The 6,917-nt window shown below is 41.7% G+C and overlaps 1 pseudogene; it reads right to left on the bottom strand.

Moving 5' to 3' along the window:
• Nucleotides 1-3,837: 3,837 nt before the first annotated feature.
• LOC110145172 (transcription initiation factor IIA subunit 2 pseudogene) lies at nucleotides 3,838-4,654 on the bottom strand (annotated as a pseudogene).
• Nucleotides 4,655-6,917: the final 2,263 nt, after the last annotated feature.

Genomic DNA, 6,917 nt, shown 5'->3' with positions numbered 1-6,917 from the left:
TAGAAAAGACCCTGATGCTGGGAAAGATTGAGGACAGGAGGAGAAGGGGGTGACAGAGGATGAGATGGTTGGATGGCATCACAGACTCAGTGGACATGAGTTTGAGCAAGCTCAGGGAGATGGTGAAGGACAGGGAAGCCTGGTGTGCTGCAGTCCATGGGGTCACAAAGAGTCGGACACTACTTAGCAACAATATTATTTTAAACTCTTTGCATGGGTTCTCCTATTACATTCTAGTTGTTTTGAAAAGTTATCATCCTTAAGGATTCCCTTGATGGTCCTGTGATTAAGACTCTTCACTTCCAATGCAGGAGGTGTGGATTTGATCCCTGATCCGGGGACTAAGATCTCACATGCTGTGCGGCATGGCATAATCCTTTAACCATGTGAAATTTATTTCAGTATAAGGTGTTTCCAAATTCCCACTGTTGTTAAAAGTCGGCAGTGTTCTTTGCTTCTAAATCCCTGATGCCTGGTTTAGTGCCTGCACAGAGAGCTCCCTTTGGCACCGTTAAATGGATGAACTCTAGACTCTACTTCCTAAACTTGGCCACATGTTTTATTTTGTAGCACCACCACATTGTTGAAACATTTAAACCTTGCCACTATTGGAGCATAAAAACATTTCCTCTCTCCTCTTAGGTTCTATGACTGATACTTGCCAAAAAAAAAAAAAAAAAGACAGATTAACAGGAGAAAAGAATTCTGTATGGAAGCTAATAGAAGGTATAACTTGTTAAAATGATTAAAATTACGGGCTTATATATCCAGCTTGGGCTTCTCAGATGGCTCAGTGGTAAAGAATTCACTTGCTGATGCAAGAGACACTGGTTTGATCCCTGGGTTGGGAAAATCCTCTGGAGAGGGAAAGGCAACCCACTCCAGTATTCTTGCCTGGAGAATTCCATGGACATAGGAGCCTGGTGGGCTACAGCCCATGGGTTGCAAAGAGATGGATACAGACACAACTGAGTGACTAGACAACAAACAACATCCAACTCAGTAGGGGAGTAGTGGGTGGGGGTAGGGAGAAAAGGTTTCTATGGGAAGAACAAATGAGTTTCTTTCTTTCTTTTTTTTTTTTTTTCAATGAGTTCCTTTAGGAAAAACAAATAGGTTGAGAGAACAAACATGAGGTGAGATCTCTGCAGGTATAAGTGGACTTTCCAGCTTCTTCAGGTTGGAAAACTCCAAGAGAGCATAGTTATGGTCATAGTTTAACTTACCATCAACCTCTTGGGAGCAGCCGCTCCCCAAAGAGGCAGTTTCTGGCAGCTGTACTTAACCAGAATTTTCTGCTTGGAGTCAAAAAGAGAGGCTCAGAGAAGGCTTCTTTCTACGTCCCTTGCATCTCAAGTGTCTTCCCTTAAAATAATTGTCTCAACCAGCTCTGGGTCTTCCCGTGAGTCCCCACACAACCAACTAAAACTCTGCACAACAGCTTAAGCAATTTCATTCCATCTTGTGTAGCTGACTTTTCCAAAGCTAAGGTGAGCATCAACATTATAATGTAAGTGTGCGTGCTCAGTCGCTCAGTTGTGTCCCACTCTTTGTGACCCCATGGATGGTAGCCCACCAGGCTCCTCTGTCCATGGAATTCCCCAGGCAAGAATACTGAAGTGAGTTGCCATTTCCTTCTCCAGGGGATCTTCCCCATCCAGGGATTGAACTTGTATCTCCTGCATTGGCAGGAGGATTCTTTACCACCCAGCCACCTGGGAAGCCCTGTAAGACTCAACTCTGGCATTTAAATCCCACTTCAGTAGCTTATGTCCAGTGATTTTCATGTGTGTCCAAATCTTCTCAGCCCTTCACCAGTGACCCCACCTCACTTGCTCTTGGGTTTTTGCTCCTTCTGTTAAGTGTAGAGCTCCTGACCCCTTACACCCTGTTCCCCTAACTTGCCTCTGTGCTCAGCCCTCCCAGCAAACAGAGCTCCTTGAAGAAGAGAAGCAAGTCACATCCCCTTTATCCTCTTCCAATCCTTTGTGCAAGTCTGGACGAAGGCGCAATGCTTGTTCCATCCTTGTGTTGTCTGAATTCACAGCAGAGATATTAAGCTCCCTTTCTCCTGGCTGGGGTCTAGTTGGGCTTTGGGGTCCCCATACTGGAGTGTTTCAAGTGATGTGCAGACTGTGGGGAGTCAAGTAGTGCAAGAAGATAGGGACGGTGTGAGCAGGGTCTTCAAGTTTTATAGCCCCTAATTCTCGGGGTCCTTGATGAACAAGTGAATGCAAGTGTCCGTAGAAATAATCAATAAACAATCTCTGATAGGAATAGGAAAGGGTTTTATTTGAGTTAAACTGAGGGTTGTAGTCTGGCAGGCACCTTCTCAGAGAGAAGGTATCTGGTGTCAGGAATCATTTAATAGTAAGATTCCTGTGTGCTGTTTCCTCTCTCTCTTGAGCCCTCTGTTCCTTATCAGTCCCTGTCAGGGGCGAGAGGAGCAGGCAAGCCTCTCCCAGGATGGAGATCAAAGAGATGGGATGCTTGCATAGGATTTCCTTCATTAGCTTTTCCATACGGTGAAAAGTAACTATTTACGACCCTCTTTTCATATGGATCGCCTCTTGGCCTTATGGCCTCTATTGCTCCTTGCTTCCTTGGTAACCTTGTAGTCTGGCCTCTTGATTTTTATCTAAAGAAGCTACTGGTATATATACTCTTACAGAATTCAATAAAGCACCTTTGCTCCATCAGAGCTTGGGTCCCCATGTCTTTCTTTCTTTCTTTCTCTCTCTATTTCTGGCTGATTCCCTGGAGCGTGAAAGCCGGCTGCATAACCCAGGGAATATTAACCTCTTTCCTTCTTTCACTCTCTCATCGTCGACTCCGGACCACCAGGTTCTGGTCCAATAAAGGACCAACAGGCGGCGCCAAGAACAGGGCCTGGTACACCTGGCAGTTTCGGACGGAGTGACCCCAGAGGGTCTATTGAGGCCGGTAAGTACTAAGACCTGGGTCAATCCTACTTTACTTTATCACTTATTTAAAGTTCAGGGATTTTCAGTTTCACACCAGCGAATAGAGGCTTGCCTTCAGACAGTGGTTGAATGTAACCCTTGGTTCCCTGATGAAGGTAGTTTTGATTTAGAAATTTGGCATCAGGTCAAAGAGAATGTTGAACGAGCCGTCAGACAGGGAAAAAATATTCCGATAGATTTCTGGCCCCTATGGGCTCTCATTGAAGCTGTGATTCTGCCATTTCAAGGTAATTCTAGCCCTCCTGATATTCGGCAACAGGCAGAACACTTATTACATGAATATGAATTAGACGATGAAGCCTTACAAAAGGCCCAATTAGAACAACATAAGATATTTCAGAATTTTCCTACTAACCCTGCCCCGGTTGCTCCAAGCGCTCCTCCCCTGCCAGAGGGCACAAATCCCAAAGTCTCTCCCTTGATAGAACCTAATGATTCTGGCAACGACTCCCTTAAGCCCATACTGTAATTAAAAAAAAAGAAAGAAAGAAAAAAAGCTAAAAGACAACTAAAAAAAATTACTTGTTTATGAAAATGCAAATCAGGAATGTCAAAAGGCTGTAGCCCCAATTCGTGAGACAGGGACTATTTTTGATTATTTGAAGGCTTGTCGCCATATAAGATCAGAAACTCAAAAAATGCAAATGCTAGCTGAGACAATGGCTGCTTGCTTTAAAAAGGGAAATGAAGGATGCTTTACATGTGGAGATAAAAACCATTTAAAAAGGGACTGCCCTAAGAAAGTTAATAAAAACCTCCAAAAATCTGCCCTCTCTGCTGTAGAGAAATGCATTGGGCCAAAGAGTGTAAATCTAAATTTGATTATTTTTCTTCTCTATATAAATTTAAAAGGTTTCTCTTTTTTTTTTTTTTTTGAGTTTTAAAATGAATTTATTAAGGAATGGTCCTAGGAAGGCAACAATGTTTGATTTGTCATTAAAAAAAAAAAGTTCTGTTTTTTCATGCTGTATACTAAAGAGGGTACAGAGTTATGAGCTTCTTTCTATTGGAATTCTCTGATAGTATAGCACAGAGTAGTCATTTCTGCAATGCTAGAATAAATTAAAAAAAAAAAAGTCTCTTCTATGCTTCTCTTCAAAAAGCGATGAACGGTAACAGGATGGCATTAAAAAAGCCACTTCTTTTTTCTACTCATTCTGTAGTACTGGAGCCAGTATTTTTACCATCACAGGCTACAATTTTCACTTTATCCACTTTAATAAGTTCTGTCACCTCTCTGAATTCAACATCATTCAATACAAAAGTCCACACGTTATCGCAGAATCTGTATGTATTTAGAGAGCCCCTGAAGTTGACTCGGTTCCTGACCCTCTGTGCCAATGCTGCATTTATAGCCTTATCAAACTGAAGTAGAACTTGAAGGGCAAGTTGGAGGGTAATCTGTTGAGACTGTATAAGCTCATCGAGGCTCTCCTGAAGACTGTTTCCCAATGTGGTATTTCTATACAACTGATATGCCATGGCTTAGGAGGGAGAAATTCTTTTTTTAATTCAGGCTTGCATTGATGTCCTGGGGAATAGGCGCTTCCCGCCTCGGAGCGGACAGACGTGGCGCAGCCGGCAGTTCAGTCAAAGGTACCTACTTCCCCGACCACCTCTCCCGCCGCAGCCGAGATCGCAGAGGTGGGCCCGGAGGTTTCTCTTAAAATACTATGTTGCCATAATGACACCTGGCTTCACTTGAAGTTAACTATTCTAAAACCCTAAGTTAACCAGTGCATTTTTCTTATGGAAATGTTTGTCTTAAGCTATGTTAATTTAACTATGTATTTACCCTAGATTCTTTCTTCAAGTTGGTTCTGCCTAAGACTCAGAACCCACTTGACAAACCAGTATGTTTTACTCATGCAAATGTTTCTTAAGCTATGTTAATGAAACTGTATTTGCTTGGAAACCTGCCTTTCTTCAAGATTCATGTCAATCATTTTGTGGCCCGGGACAACTCACCTGGTGCCAAGGTTATCTCAAAATGCATGTTGTGGGTGAGGGGCCTGGTGCTATTCTCTTCAGTTTTGAGACATTTCCTTTCTCTAATTAGCAGACTGCTAGTAGTTATATGACACCTGGCTAAAGACTAGCAGGGGGCACTCTTTCTGCCCCCTTCTGATGCCTATGTCAGAAGCTTTCTCTATCTCCTTTATACTTTAATAAAACTTTATTACAAATAAATCTCAATTTGAGAACACATTACAAACTTCTACCGATTTCCAATTAGCTTTTCTAAAATATTTTGGAGAAATTTCATTTCATTATCCTTCTGGTAAGCTGTGGAATTTCTTCAAAAACACTGAATTTATTATTTCTCACATTTCTTTTATATAGATGGGACTAAAAACGCCAAAGCTTCATTCTGGTCTCTTAAAAAATATAAAGTCTTTTACACTAAATTCCATTCTGCTCAACAAAATGAATTATATGCTCTTATTCAAGTTATTTGCCTACATCCTTACCCCATTAATATAGAAACCTCCACCATAAACTCCTAGTTCTATTAAAACAGACAATGGCCCTGCCTATATTTCTAGACACTTTAAACAATTTTTACAATCTTTTTCTATTAAACATATTACAGGTATTCCTTATAATCCACAGACACAAGACATAGTCGAACAAACACATCACACACTAAAGTTACAAATAAAAAAATTAAAGAAGGGGGAATACACAGGAACACTACTGTCTTCCTTATCTAAAGCAGACTTTACTAGATTCCAACATAAGATATTTTCTAAACCTATAACTATTGTTAATACAGCTTTATTTGTTTTAAATTTTTTAAACCTACCACAGGGAAATATTTTAACAAGAGCAGAAAGACATTTCGAGGAATTGAAGGACACTTCTCTTCCTCTGCCCATTTGGTACCAAGACGGGTTCAATAAACAATAGAAATCTGGGAAATTAATCTTACAGGGAAAGGGATATGCTTGTATTTCCCCAGATGGATCCAACAAACTTTTTCCTCGGAAAATTCGACCCAAGGGGGCCCCCGACATTCAAAATGGAGACGAAACAACAAGAACCCCAGGAGGAAGAAATTCCAATATGGGCCATGGTGGCTCTAAAGATCTCCAGAAAGCACTGCCCTCAGCGGCATCAACCTATGACCTCCCCTCTTGGGGACAGATAAAAACCCTTACTAATCAAGCTGAAAATCTGGTCTCTCAACAGGGAATGCCTCGGAGTCCTGAATACATTTTCCTGCTAGCCTGTGCCTCCCAAGACTTAACTGGGCTTACTTACCCAACCCCCCTTTATTACAGGTCATAAAATGGATGGAGAAAAGACCGATCATATCAACCAATGACTCCACCCATATGCCCCCTCCCTGGAACCCTCACACCCTGGGGAGGAGGGAAAACTAATTAACATTTCTTTAGGCTATGAAGTCCTTCCATTGCCTGGGCCCAGGAAAATTATGCATAAACGTCGGCCGACAAACTTGGGCTTTCGTCCTGCCTCCAAAAGAAGACTTTCGGACATTGCTGCCCTTTCTCTGTCTGTGAACCATGTTTATACTACTGAAACTTTAGGGAAAGAACAAAAAAAAACATTATATATTATGCTGCTTAAGTGGCTTAAAAGGTTACTAACACTACGTTGAAACATTACCATGACAAAGGACTTCTTGGCTGGCTTGACAGTGGAATGGCATCCCCCTCCTCCTCGAATCATCCTCGATAAACAGAGTGGGCCTAAACAATGGGACATATGGAAACTTGCTGCCAGCACCAAAGAACTTGGGACTTAGACCGGACATTTCACAGGGACCAGTCGTGGTCATAGTAACTATTTCTTTCGCTATAATCAGTCATATTTTATACAGGCCTGTGTCCCACTTCCTTTTGTTATAGCCATAAGAAATTTACAATTTAATAAGACTTTACATCTGTAACTTGTATTAATTGCCAA

The sequence above is a fragment of the Odocoileus virginianus genome, unplaced genomic scaffold (assembly GCF_023699985.2).
Source record: "Odocoileus virginianus isolate 20LAN1187 ecotype Illinois unplaced genomic scaffold, Ovbor_1.2 Unplaced_Scaffold_36, whole genome shotgun sequence".
Taxonomy (NCBI): domain Eukaryota; kingdom Metazoa; phylum Chordata; class Mammalia; order Artiodactyla; family Cervidae; genus Odocoileus; species Odocoileus virginianus.
Note: the sequence above shows the minus strand (reverse complement) of the source record. Positions and strands in the feature narration are given on the sequence as shown.